The sequence below is a fragment of the Lithobates pipiens genome, unplaced genomic scaffold (genome assembly GCF_037356315.1).
Source record: "Lithobates pipiens isolate NorthernLeopardFrog02 unplaced genomic scaffold, aLitPip1_a1.2 Scaffold_162, whole genome shotgun sequence".
Lineage (NCBI taxonomy): Eukaryota > Metazoa > Chordata > Amphibia > Anura > Ranidae > Lithobates > Lithobates pipiens.
Genome location: NW_027507750.1, coordinates 2,702,440 through 2,717,880, shown reverse-complemented (window position 1 = coordinate 2,717,880; position 15,441 = coordinate 2,702,440). Strand labels below are relative to the sequence as shown.

The 15,441-nt window shown below is 46.6% G+C and overlaps 1 protein-coding gene across 1 annotated transcript in view; it reads right to left on the bottom strand.

Moving 5' to 3' along the window:
- Positions 1-15,441, bottom strand: part of UNC5D (unc-5 netrin receptor D) — a 1,128,748-nt gene that overhangs the window by 431,523 nt on the left and 681,784 nt on the right.

Sequence of the window (15,441 nt, the reverse complement as noted above, 5' to 3'; positions counted from 1 at the left end):
TTGCAAAACGTGGCATCCCAAAGTCTGACCCCCAACCAAATAAACATAGTTGGTATTTTTATCGTATTATGTAAGTAGGAACCTATAGTATACTACATTTGTGTTTAATAATATTTTCTGAAGTATTTTGAAAAATAATGTTATATTTATATTATAGATTGCTCTATGTCTCTGTATTCTGAAGATGCAAATTGAGAAATCCCTCATAACTGAGGTCCTCTGTTCCCCTAGAACGGAAGTTCTCCGTTACTCCATAACATAGCTCCTCCATTCCCCATAACTGAGGTCCTTTGTTCCCCCATAACTGAGGTCCTTTGTTCCCCCATAACTGAGGTCCTTTGTTCCCCCATAACTGAGGTCCTTTGTTGCCCCATAACTGAGGTCCTTCATTCCCCCATAACTGAGGTCCTTCATTCCCCCATAACTGAGGTCCTTCGTTCCCCCATAATATATTTCCTCCGTTCCCCCATAACATAGCACCTCCGTTCCCCCATAACATAGCGCCTCCGTTCCCCCATAACATAGCGCCTCCGTTCCCCCATAACATAGCGCCTCCGTTCCCCCATAACATAGCGCCTCCGTTCCCCCATAACTGAGGTCCTTCATTTCCCCATAACTGAGGTCCTTCATTCCCCCATAACTGAGGTCCTTTGTTGTCCCATAACTGAGGTCCCTCGTTCCCCCATAATATATTTACTTTGTTCCCCCATAACATATCGCCTCCGTTCCCTCATAACTGAGGTCCTTAATTTCCCCATAACTGAGGTCCTTCGCTCCCCAATAATTTATTTCCTCAGTTCCCCTATAACATAGCACCTCGGTTCCCCCATAACTGAGGTCCTTCATTCCCCCATAACTGAGGTCCTTCATTGCCCCATAACTGAGGTCCTTCATTGCCCCATAACTGAGGTCCTTCATTGCCCCATAACTGAGGTCCTTCATTCCCCCATAACTGAGGTCTTTCATTCCCCCATAACTGAGGTCTTTCATTCCCCCATAACTGAGGTCTTTCATTCCCCCATAACTGAGGTCCTTCATTGCCCCATAACTGAGGTCTTTCATTCCCCCATAACTAAGGTCCTTCGTTCCCCCATAACTGAGGTCCTTCATTGCCCCATAACTGAGGTTCTTCATTGCCCCATAACTGAGGTCCTTCATTGCCCCATAACTGAGGTCCTTCATTGCCCCATAACTGAGGTCCTTCATTCCCCCATAACTGAGGTCTTTCATTCCCCCATAACTGAGGTCTTTCATTCCCCCATAACTGAGGTCCTTCATTGCCCCATAACTGAGGTCCTTCATTGCCCCATAACTGAGGTCCTTCATTCCCCCATAACTGAGGTCTTTCATTCCCCCATAACTGAGGTCTTTCATTCCCCCATAACTGAGGTCTTTCATTCCCCCATAACTGAGGTCCTTCATTGCCCCATAACTGAGGTCTTTCATTCCCCCATAACTAAGGTCCTTCGTTCCCCCATAACTGAGGTCCTTCATTGCCCCATAACTGAGGTCCTTCATTGCCCCATAACTGAGGTCCTTCATTGCCCCATAACTGAGGTCCTTCATTCCCCCATAACTGAGGTCTTTCATTCCCCCATAACTGAGGTCTTTCATTCCCCCATAACTGAGGTCTTTCATTCCCCCATAACTAAGGTCCTTCATTGCCCCATAACTGAGGTCTTTCATTCCCCCATAACTAAGGTCCTTCGTTCCCCCATAACTGAGGTCCTTCATTGCCCCATAACTGAGGTCCTTCGTTGCCCCATAATATATTTCCTTTGTTCCCCCATAACATAGCGCCTCAGTTTTTCCTCATAACTGAGGACCTTTGTTCCCCTATAACTGAGGTTCTTCATTACCCCATAACTGAAGGTCCACCGTTAACTGAGGTCTTTTATTGCCCCTCTATCCCCCATACCTGGGGTCCTCCATCCCCCATAATTGAGCTCCCTCATTATTACATATCATAGCTCCTCCATCCCCCATACCTGAGCTCCTCCATCCCCCATACCTGAGCTCCTCCAGCCCCCATACCTGCGCTCTTCCAAACCCCATAACTGAGCTCCTCCATCAACCTTAAAGCGGAAGTCCACCCTAAAGTGGACCTTCCGCTCATCGGAACCCTCCCCCCCTCCGGCGCCACAATTGGCACCTTTCAGGGGGGAGGGGGGTGCAGATACCTGTACAGTACAGGTATCTGCACCCACTTCCGGGATAGCTCTCTGCGGAAAGGGGCGTAGATTACGCCCCTTTCCGCAAGTGCCCCGCTGCCTGCTGGGAAACACACAGATCCCAGAGGCAGCGGGGACCGTCCTTATTGCGCAGCGCGACTCGCGCATGCGCAGTAGGGAACCGGGAAATGAAGCCGAAAGGCTCCATTTCCTGATTCCCATACCCAAGATGGCGGCGGCAGCACTCAAGAGACGATCTAGAGATCGGCTTCGGGTGCCGACATCGCGGGCGCGCTGGACAGGTAAGTGTCACTATTTTAAAAGTCAGCAGCTGCAGTATTTGTAGCTGCTGGCTTTTAAAAAAAAAAAAAAACGCCGAGTCCCGGCGGACTCCCGCTTTAACTGAGGTCCTCAAGCCCCCTGATCAGCTTTTACTAATGTTCTCTGGGCTCTCGCCAGTTCCAGCGCATTCTTCCTGAGGAATGGTGACCAGAACGGGACAGCGTACGCCAGATGTGGACAAACCAGAGTTTTGTAAAATGGTAGAATTGTAGTTTTATCTCTGGAGTCAATATGCCGTATTAATGTATGATAATAGTCTGCTGGCCTTGCTTGCTGCAGCTTGGCATCGCATGCTCTCATCAGATTGTATGGAGAGGCACCACCACTAGTGATGGCCGAACGGTTCGCCCGGCGGTCGTTTCGCGGCGAATTTCCGACATTCGCGGTCCGCACGTTCGAACGCCTTTTTCCGTCGTTCGCCGCGGCGGACTTACGTGTTTAATGTATACAAGAACTTTAACCTTTGGTGACACGTTTATCATGTGATACAGGACAGCCAATTGAGACATGACAGCACATGGACACTTGTACATTCCCCCTAACCTATAAATACACCCGATCCGGTGGCCATTTTACATTCTTTCTTCTGTTAAGATAGGGACAGGTTCCTGTGTGGAGTAGGGAGAGATAAACCACTAGCTATTTGGTACACAAAAGTTCTTTTCAGGACTGGTATAGGTGTTAGGTGTTGATAGGTTTGCTGTGCTGCTGATTCTTGCAGCAGCCTGAGTGTCTTTTGTTAGTTTAGAGAAAGGGAAAGGACGGTGTATGCTACAGGGACAGCCAGATTAGTCTTTCATCATCATCATCATCATCATCATCATTAGCTGTTACTATCAAGGTCCACAAAAGAGCTGTTCCAGTAACCACTAATCGTTCTCTTTTTTTGCCAATTTGTATAGGGACAGGAAGGAAGCAGTGTTGTCAGGCAGTGAGGGTAATTTTAAAGACTTGCTGTTATTATTAGTTCCACAAAGGTTCTTTTCAGGACTGGTATCAGTGGTACAGTAATAGGCTTGTACATGTATAATATTCTTTCTTCCAAATATAGAAAGGATATTATACTTGACTGCTGCCCTTCTGCTGCAGTCTGCTAAACATTCACAACTCACTTGTTCCACAAAAGTTCTTATAAGGACTGGTAACTTGGTATAGGGTGCTACGGTACATAGGCTTGAGTGCGGTACAGTCTGCTGTTCTGTAAGGACCGCTATCGGTCCACAATAGATAGGGTTGACGTGCACCACTGCTGACCGCTGCCCTATACTGCAGCAGTCCTTCAGCGGTATAGGGACTGACGTACAGTCTGCTAATCACTAACACACAACCTGCTTGTTCCACAAAAGTTCTTATAAGGACTGGTAACTTGGTATAGGGTGCTACGGTACATAGGCTTGAGTGCGGTACAGTCTGCTGTTCTGTAAGGACCGCTATCGGTCCACAATAGATAGGGTTGACGTGCACCACTGCTGACCGCTGCCCTATACTGCAGCAGTCCTTCAGCGGTATAGGGACTGACGTACAGTCTGCTAAAAACTAATACACAACCTGCTTGGTCCACAAAAGTTCTTATAAGGACTGGTAACTTGGTATAGGGTGCTACGGTACATAGGCTTGAGTGCGGTACAGTCTGCTGTTCTGTAAGGACCGCTATCGGTCCACAATAGATAGGGTTGACGTGCACCACTGCTGACCGCTCACCTATACTGCAGCAGTCCTTCAGCGGTATAGGGACTGACGTACAGTCTGCTAAACACTAATACACAACCTGCTTGTTCCACAAAAGTTCTTATAAGGACTGGTAACTTGGTATAGGGTGCTACGGTACATAGGCTTGAGTGCGGTACAGTCTGCTGTTCTGTAAGGACCGCTATCGGTCCACAATAGATAGGGTTGACGTGCACCACTGCTGACCGCTCACCTATACTGCAGCAGTCCTTCAGCGGTATAGGGACTGACGTACAGTCTGCTAATCACTAACACACAACCTGCTTGTTCCACAAAAGTTCTTATAAGGACTGGTAACTTGGTATAGGGTGCTACGGTACATAGGCTTGAGTGCGGTACAGTCTGCTGTTCTGTAAGGACCGCTATCGGTCCACAATAGATAGGGTTGACGTGCACCACTGCTGACCGCTCACCTATACTGCAGCAGTCCTTCAGCGGTATAGGGACTGACGTACAGTCTGCTAAACACTAATACACAACCTGCTTGTTCCACAAAAGTTCTTATAAGGACTGGTAACTTGGTATAGGGTGCTACGGTACATAGGCTTGAGTGCGGTACAGTCTGCTGTTCTGTAAGGACCGCTATCGGTCCACAATAGATAGGGTTGACGTGCACCACTGCTGACCGCTGCCCTATACTGCAGCAGTCCTTCAGCGGTATAGGGACTGACGTACAGTCTGCTAAACACTAATACACAACCTGCTTGGTCCACAAAAGTTCTTATAAGGACTGGTAACTTGGTATAGGGTGCTACGGTACATAGGCTTGAGTGCGGTACAGTCTGCTGTTCTGTAAGGACCGCTATCGGTCCACAATAGATAGGGTTGACGTGCACCACTGCTGACCGCTCACCTATACTGCAGCAGTCCTTCAGCGGTATAGGGACTGACGTACAGTCTGCTAATCACTAACACACAACCTGCTTGTTCCACAAAAGTTCTTATAAGGACTGGTAACTTGGTATAGGGTGCTACGGTACATAGGCTTGAGTGCGGTACAGTCTGCTGTTCTGTAAGGACCGCTATCGGTCCACAATAGATAGGGTTGACGTGCACCACTGCTGACCGCTGCCCTATACTGCAGCAGTCCTTCAGCGGTATAGGGACTGACGTACAGTCTGCTAAACACTAATACACAACCTGCTTGGTCCACAAAAGTTCTTATAAGGACTGGTAACTTGGTATAGGGTGCTACGGTACATAGGCTTGAGTGCGGTACAGTCTGCTGTTCTGTAAGGACCGCTATCGGTCCACAATAGATAGGGTTGACGTGCACCACTGCTGACCGCTGCCCTATACTGCAGCAGTCCTTCAGCGGTATAGGGACTGACGTACAGTCTGCTAAACACTAATACACAACCTGCTTGGTCCACAAAAGTTCTTATAAGGACTGGTAACTTGGTATAGGGTGCTACGGTACATAGGCTTGAGTGCGGTACAGTCTGCTGTTCTGTAAGGACCGCTATCGGTCCACAATAGATAGGGTTGACGTGCACCACTGCTGACCGCTGCCCTATACTGCAGCAGTCCTTCAGCGGTATAGGGACTGACGTACAGTCTGCTAAACACTAATACACAACCTGCTTGGTCCACAAAAGTTCTTATAAGGACTGGTAACTTGGTATAGGGTGCTACGGTACATAGGCTTGAGTGCGGTACAGTCTGCTGTTCTGTAAGGACCGCTATAGGTCCACAATAGATAGGGTTGACGTGCACCACTGCTGACCGCTCACCTATACTGCAGCAGTCCTTCAGCGGTATAGGGACTAAGAGTTTTGTCACAGGGTCATTTAAAAAATGACATGCAGAGGAAGAGGCAGGCCCTTCCGCAGGGGTGGTAGGGGTAGGGCAGGAGCAACAGGCTTGAGCCAAAGTGGGAAGTTGCAGAAGGTGCGTTCAATTACTTTAAAGGATGCACCAGACTTGGTTGAGTGGCTCGCTCAGCCTTACTCTTCTGCACCCTCCTCATCCTCTCGATCTGCACCCTCTTCTTCACTCTCTGCTATGTGCACCCCCAAAGACACTACCACCAACAACACGACCACCACCACCACCACCACATACCTTCCGCTTGAGTCACTGGAATTATTTTCCGATCCATATCAAGAGGACATTTCTGATGCGCAGCCACTCTTGGTATTGGATCAGGAAGAGGAGGTAGCAACAAGCGCTACTCAGCAGTCTGACGCCAGTACCCAGATCAGCCCAAGGAGGAGGTTGGTCCCCGGTGTTGCTGCCTACTCCGAGATCTCTACTTATAGCGGTGGGGAAGGTGACGTTGATGATGACGTGTCTAGTGATGTCACGTGGGTGCCCACAAGAGAGGAAGAGGAGGGGAGTTCAGAGGGAGATATGGACCAGCAGATAGGGAGGAGAAGCAGCAATGACTTACATTGCACAGCAGGGACAAAGCAGACTGCAAATGTATCAGGAGCGAGTCATCGACCATGTACGGTCACATCTGGCGCTCCCAGGACACCGGCACATGGCTCCGCAGTGTGGGCTTTTTTTAACGTGTCCGCTGCTGACAATAGCGTTGCCATCTGCAATCTTTGCAGTCAACGCGTTAGTCGCGGTAAGCCCAATACTCACCTAGGGACGACCGCCTTAAGAAGGCACATGAGCAGCCATCACCGAGCCCAGTGGGAGCAACGGAACACACAAAGCCACACTGCAGGCTCTCACCGTCCAGCCTCGTCTTCTACTTCTCCTTCTCCTCTCTCCTCACAATTGTCCTCCACTCCACCTTCCATCACGCCAAGCTCACATTTTTCTGCAAAAAGGCAGGCTTCCGTGGGCCTAATGTTTGAGCGTAAAAAAATGATGATGCCGGATAACCCTCTTGCCCAACGGTTGGCGGCTGGCTTGTCAGAACTCATAGCCCGCCAACTACTGCCATATAAACTGGTGGACTCGGAGGCCTTTCGCAAATTTGTGGCCATTGGAACACCACAATGGAAGGTCCCAGGAAGGAAGTATTTCTCAGAGAAGGGCATCCCAGAGCTATATGGCCATGTTCAGCGGCAAGTGAATGTATCTCTGGCACACAGTGTCGGTGCCAAGATACATCTGACCACAGACACGTGGTCTAGCAAACACGGGCAGGGAAGGTATATCAGTTTTACTGCCCACTGGGTGAACCTTCTGACGGCCGTCAAGCATGTAACCCGTGGCACCCGTGTAGATTTGGTTTTACCGCCACGGATTGCATGCAGGCCTGACTCTTCTTCTCCTCCTCCTACTCCATCCTCCTCCCTCTCCTCCTCAGCTGCCTCCTCCTTTTCCGCTGCTAGCGTCTCTTCCACTGCACCGCCCAAGCTCCCCAGAACCTATTCCACATGCCAGGTGAGACGTTGCCATGCCGTGCTGCGTCTGTTGTGCCTGGAAGCAAAGAGCCACACTGGCCCGGCACTCCTTTCAGCTTTGCGTTCACAGGCAGATGAGTGGCTAACACCGCTCAATTTGACAGTTGGTAAAGTGGTGTGTGACAACGGTGCCAATCTGCTTAGCGCATTGAAACAGGGCAAAATCACGCACGTGCCGTGCATGGCACACGTCTTAAACTTGGTCGTGCAGCGATTCCTTGTCAAATACCCTGGGGTCCAGGACATCTTGCGGCAGGCAAGGAAAATCTCGGCCCATTTCAGAAGATCTTACACGGCCATGGCTCGCCTTGCTGACATTCAGCGGCGACACCATCTGCCGGTCAGACGTCTTATTTGCGATTGCCCGACGCGATGGAACTCAACCTTCTATATGCTTGATAGGCTGCTCCAGCAGAAACGTGCAGTTAACGTCTACCTGTATGAACTCTGCGAAAGAAACGGTTCTGGGGAGCTGGGTTTTTTTTCACCGCGCCAGTGGCTGCTCATGCGCGACACATGCAGACTTCTGCGGCCATTTGAGGAGATCACCAAACTGGTCAGTCGCAGCCATGGCGCCATCAGTGACATGGTACCTTATGCCTTCTTTCTGGAGCGTGCATTGCGTCGTGTCATTGATCAGGCTGTGGAGGAGCAGGAGCGGGAAGATGAGGAAGTCGCAATGCTGGATGAATTCCCAGGGGGGGCTACTCTATCTGAGACAAGTCAACAACAGGAGTCTGATGAGGAGTCAGAGGAGGATGGTGCCGGGGCGGATGAGCAGGAGCAAGAAGAGCATGCTTTAAACCTTTCTGGGATCCCTGTTGTGCGAGGATGGGGAGAGGAGAATGAAGAGGACGACATTATCCTGGATGATGAGCAGGAGCCAGGCCACCACACCGCTTCCACTTTAGTGCAAATGGGGGCCTTCATGCTCCAGTGTTTTAATAGGGACCCCCGTATAAAAAGCATGAGGGTCAAGGACCAGTACTGGGTGGCAACGTACTTAGACCCCCGGTACAAACACAAAATGGCGGAAATGTTACCGCCGTCGCAGAGGGCTGTCAGAATGCAGCACTTCCAGGCCTTGCTTCGAGAAATGCTGCATTCTGCTTTTGCGTGCGCTGGCAGAGGAGCAATTCCCACTCCCAGAGAAGGATTTGCGGGTACCAATCCAACAGCGCCTGCAAGAAGAGGCCGGTTTGAAGATGTGTTGGTGACTTCGGATATGAGGTCATTCTTTCAGCCGACCCATCGACAGGTGTCATCCGGATCCAGCATCAGGGAACGCCTAGACCGTCAGGTGTCCGACTACATTGGGTTAACGGCCGATGTGGACGCTCTGAGGAGTGATGAACCCCTAGACTACTGGGTGGGCAGGCTTGACCTCTGGCCAGAGCTTGCCCAATTTGCAATCGAACTGTTGGCTTGCCCCTCATCCAGTGTCCTGTCCGAAAGGACGTTCAGCGCAGCAGGGGGGATTGTGACCGATAAGCGTACTCGCCTAGCTCACCACAGTGTTAACTACCTCACATTTCTAAAAATGAATGAGGCATGGATCTCGGAGGAATTCAACACATGTGACCAGTAGACCATGTATATGTCTATAAACTATTTTTTTAATCAAGCACACAGACCTTCTTAATTCATTTGGCTCACTTCCTTGACCCAAAAAAGCACACCGTACTATATGCCCCTACCCTCCTCTTTGAAGAGGTTGAGCGGTGTCATATTTCTACTGGGGCTGCTTATGATATCCCTGTGCTGTGCTGACTTCCTCCTGGGGGTTCTTATTATGAAGGGATCACACTATCCCTGTGCTGTGCTGACTTCCTCCTGGGGGTTCTTATTATGAGGGGATCACACCATCCCTGTGCTGTGCTGACTTCCTCCTGGGGCTGCTTACGGTGCTGCTGTCAGTGCTGTATGTCACGGTGCTGCTGTCAGCGCTGTATGTCACGGTGCTGCTGTCAGCGCTGTATGTCACGGTGCTGCTGTCAGCGCTGTATGTCACGGTGCTGCTGTCAGCGCTGTATGTCACGGTGCTGCTGTCAGCGCTGTATGTCACGGTGCTGCTGTCAGCGCTGTATGTCACGGTGCTGCTGTCAGCGCTGTATGTCACGGTGCTGCTGTCAGCGCTGTATGTCACGGTGCTGCTGTCAGCGCTGTATGTCACGGTGCTGCTGTCAGCGCTGTATGTCACGGTGCTGCTGTCAGCGCTGTATGTCACGGTGCTGCTGTCAGTGCTCTGTATTACGGTGCTGCTGTCAGATGCCTCTATCACGGTGCATGTGTCATTCCGGTATGTCACGCTGCTGGTGATCATCTCCTGCACCCTCTTCTTTGCCTACCCTGGTCCCTGACCTTCCCTCTCCTCCATTGCCTTCATTAGCTCCATAGTCCTGAATTGTTAGAACAATTTCCCAAATAAAATAAAAATGCTTGTAGTTATCGATCCCAAATTCACCTCATACATGTATTATGTCATTGTCCAGATGGTGGGACTACGTTTTACCCCCTAATAATTACCACGTGGCCGCAAATTCGACATGAAGGTTTGCAAAGTTCGCCTCCCATTGAAGTCAATGGGGCCCGCGGCGAACGGTCGGTTTCGCGAACGTTTGGGTCCGTTCGCATTTCGCGTTCGCGAAACGTCCCGTCGGAAGTTCGTCCATCACTAACCACCACTCCAGTTGAGAATAGTAATAGAGACAGGAGAAATGATGAGAACATGTCGGCCATGCTGTTACTGTAGTAAGGAATTGAAGGCCTAGTGGACTTGTCTCTTCCTTGTCTCTGGCCTTTTCTGAACTGGTACCTACCTTGGCCAGTAAGAATGGAGAGTGAAGTGTTCTAATAAGATACAGTGCTGGTTATGTGGAAATTAATATTGTATTGCTCCCCCCAGGAATGAGGCCCACACTAACATGAGAAGAGGCAGGAGGCCAGTTAGTGGTACCCAAGAATGCAAAGCTACATATTGGTTAAAAAAAAAAAAAAAAAGCTACAAGTCCATCTAGTTCAGGGGTCGGCAAGCCATGGGGGTAGGGGGTAAAGGACACTCCTGTGAGGGGAAGGGGGCAGAGGACACAACGGTGGGTGAGGGGGTGATGTAAAGAAGGCAGAGGACACTGCATTGGGGGGTACAGAATACCACGTCTACGTATTTTTATTGGAAGTTTGATCTTTTTTCTTTTCTTTTTAAGAGCACTGCCTAGTTCACCCCCCTTCCGGAGATCTTTGCTTTCCTCCATGTTGTCTGGGTAGATCTCAACCTCTGAAAGGTCTCCTGACCAAATTCAATCAACAGGAGGGGCGTGGCCAGCGCATGAGCTGAATGGAAGCTCTGTGAGAGAGCTCTGTGACACGAACGGGCATATTAGCGACAATTCACAGCGAATATCGGTAAAAAAGATACGAACAGACAACGGAAGTGTTCCTGAATCCGAAGGTGATGTCAAAAAAGCGGAAAGACGAACGGAAAATGAAAAAACTAACCACATTCTCCTCTCAGTCAGCGGGTGGGAGAAAAAAAGATGGCACAGATCCTCTCACAGCTGCTGTACCAGCAACAGCCTCCTCAGGGAGAGCGCAATACACTGACAGGCCTGATGCTGCTCTAGAAGAATCACCTCAGAAAACACATCTGGAATCTCCTCATGAGGAAGATTACCTCAGCCCTACATGTCGCAGCCCGGCTAAAACTCGTATCAAACTGGATTTCACAGGCCAGGAGGTAAGCTATAAAATACCTCATATTAGTCAAGATAACACAGTCATAACTCCTATAGCTTCACCTATAGCCGCATTCCCCACTAATAACCAGCCTATTCTGGACACCCAATTAAAAGAAATGCTATTAACTTTACATACTTCGCTTCATACGGATATTTTACAACTCACAAATCAATTCTCCAAAGCAGTGAACTCCTTAGGTGAAAGAGTACACACTATTGAGAACTCTATGGGAGACATGACCAATACTATTGATGATTTAATAGATGCTCATGAAGAAAATAAAGCTGAAAAAGAGTGGCTTAAATTTAAAATCGCAGATTTAGAAGACCGCTCAAGGAAGAACAATCTCAAAATCAGGGGTATCCCTGAAAATATACAGCAGTCTGATCTTAAAAAATATGCCACTGACTTATTCTCCAACTTGCTGCCAGCTATACCAGCCTTAGAGCTCACAATTGATCGTATCCATCGGATTCCGAAACCGTCATTTCTCCCTCCACAGATACCACGTGATGTACTACTTAGAGTACACTTCTACCATGTTAAAGAACAACTCCTATATAAAGTGTGACATCTAGGACAACTTCCACAACCATATAATACAATCCAGATTTATGCTGACTTGTCTAAACATACTCTAGATATGAGAAGACAACTTTCCACGATTACAAAAGCTCTACGTAATCATAAAATTGAATACCGTTGGAAACAACAATCTAAACTACTGATACAGAAGAACAACACCTACCATACAATCACTTCTGTGGAACAAGGCATTAAGTTACTTCACGCATGGGGTATTATCCCCGAACCAACTCCACCTATCGGAGCTAAGAAGAATCTGGAGAAACTTACGCCACAATGGCATTAGCTTTCATTGACTAGATCCGGTCAAAATACAATCCTATCTATAGGAAACCGATCTATCAGCTTGCCCGCCGTGCCGTGCGATACTAAATCTTTGGAACAGCTGACCTTTGAACTAATTCCCCATTCTAATGTTGCAGTATGCATTGAAATGTTTACCACTGCAAGTTAAGTTTAATGTTTGGTTATATTTTTGTTTGTGCTTTTACTTTTATTTTTTTCTTCACAGTATCCTATACACAACTCATAGCATTCAAAGGGACAGGTATGTTGTGAACCTACAAAATTTGAATCAAAACTTTTCAGTCACTAAATTTTTGGACATTCATAGTCATTTCAGACTACAGATTGTTCACATGGAAGTAGAATTTAAAGCTATTATCAGGCTAGTATGTACTTACTTTTTCCATCTTATTAATATCCTTTTATGAGTATAAAGTTAATATCTTTAAATACTAATGGTCTTAACCATCCAGCAAAAAGAGCGTCGATGTGGCAAATGGCTAACACCCAGCGATGTCAAATATTGTGTATACAAGAAACCCATTTCAAAACAGGCGCTACTCCCAGTTGCACCCATAAGAACTTTCCTCACATATTTACAGCATCAGGCCAACAGAAAAAAAGGGGAGTACTTATTGCCATACATCATTCAGTTAATTTTCAATTGCATGAATCTATTGTAGATACCGATGGACGATACCTCATATTAATATGTACCATTGATAATACACTTACTACATTGGTAAATGTGTATGCGCCTAATAAAAGGCAATCCCATTTTCTGAATGGCCTGATGAGAAAAATAGGTAAATGCCGAAAAGGTGCCTTAATAATTTGTGGAGACTTCAACACAATACATGAACAAGAACTAGACACTTCTAATCCAAAAACCAGAACCAACTGTGCACTTAAATTTTTTTTGAATAAAAGCGATCTCTATGATGTATGGAGATGCCATCATCCTGGAGATCGTGAATACACATATCATTCCCTGGTACATAATACCTATACTCGTATCGATTATATTTTTACGGATAAGTGGTTATTGCAGCGGGTGAGGGAGTCTGACATTGCACCCATCACTTGGACTGATCATGCCCCAATTAGTATGACTATTCTACCTAAACACTCTCAAACGACCCATTTTCTATGGAGAACAAATGCATATCTTATCAAAATGCCTACCTATGCTACAGCTATACAAAACCAGATAACTGAATTCTTTAAATATAATGTGGGATCGGTGTCAGACTCCGCCACCCTATGGGGTGCTCATAAAGCATTTAGTAGGGGAATCCTAATGCAACTGAATGCTCAATTCAGGAACAATAAAACGAAACTCATTGAGAAACTTACTGCTGACATTAAAACATTAGATTCCCAAAACCAATCTCACCCATCACAACAACTGAAAACTAAACTACAAATATTACGACAGGAACTCAGAACGACTTTATTGAATACATTTGAAAAACATACTAGAAAACTTAAAGCTAAATATTACCATACTAGCAACAAAGCAGGAAAAAACATGGCACTTCGGATCAAAGGCAGATATTCCAAATCAAAGATTCCATATCTATACCACCCTATTACTAGGGAAAAATTGCAAGACCCCCAAGACATAGCGAATGCATTTAGCTGTTATCATAGCTCCCTTTACAATCTTAAAGATGATTCTCAAACTCCCACACCTACCCCAAAGATAATAAGTGATTTCTTAGATACTATTAGCCTCCCATCATTAACTACTGATCAAATCTCTGATCTTAACGTCCCATTTTCAGTGGAAGAAATTGCTAGAACTATAGACTCCCTGCCCAACAATAAATCTCCGGGCCCAGATGGAATGATAGGAGAATACTATAAATTACTTCGAGATATACTGGCTCCCCACTTATGCTCACTTTTTAACGAAGCGGCATCCAAATCAGAATTTCCGGCTGAGATGCTTCAGGCCTTGATCATAACACTGCCGAAACCAGGCAAAGATCCCAATGCTCCCCAAAATTTCAGACCGATTTCATTATTGAACATTGACATCAAAATATACGCCAAAGCAATAGCGAATCGACTGATGAACTACATACCAGACCTCATTCACAAAGATCAATCTGGCTTTACTAAAGGTCGACAATCTTCAGATGCAACAAGACGTCTGATTGATATTATACACTTCACTGAGAGACATCAAACGCCTTCTCTGCTCCTTTCTTTGGATGCAGAGAAGGCGTTTGATAGGGTCCATTGGGGCTATTTACAGTCAGTGCTTTTAAAATTCGGCTTTCATGGAAATATTTTATCGGCAATTTTTGCACTGTATAAGGGCCCCTCAGCGAGAGTATACACAAATGATATGATGTCTAGGCCCTTTGGCATCTCGAATGGAACACGACAAGGTTGCCCCTTATCTCCTTTAATATTTAATTTAGCCATCGAACCTCTAGCAGAACGTATACGATCTGACACAAAACTATCTGGTATAAAAATTGGGCAAATAGATAATAAAATAAGTCTGTTCGCAGATGACATAGTGCTTATAGTGTCTGATCCTATTTCATCTCTCCCGAATCTCCAAAATATACTAACGACATTTGGAGCAGCATCATATTATAAAATCAATGAAACTAAGTCCAATATTTTAGACCTAGGATTAGATAACACAACCAGGCAGTTATTGTCTAATAAATACCCCTACCACTGGAAAGACGAGGGGATTTCTTATTTAGGAATCACTCTCACTAACAAAACAAAACAGTTATTTAAAACAAACTTTTTACCATTTAAGAAACATTTTGAAACAGATCTGACAACACTTAGTAAATTCGAATTTACATGGGCTGGTCGCCTGGCAGCTTTCAAAATGATGACCTTACCAAAATTATTATATCAACTCAGGTCCCTTCCAATATGTATCCCTAAATACTACTTTAAATCCTTACAAAGCAGTTTGGGAAAATATCTATGGAATGGCAAAAAATCCCGTTGCGCATACCATATACTAATTAAACATAGAAATATAGGTGGTGCGACTGTACCTGATCTACAGGATTATTATGACGCAACTCTTTTGACCCAATTGCAAGAATGGTTCTTGCCTACTCCTAAAACTTTATGGGGACAAATTGAGAAAGACATCACACGACAGCCTAATATGCAATTCTGGTTACTTAGTAGGAAAATTAAGTCCACAATTACAGCTCAATACCCACCAACGGTGAAAGCAACGC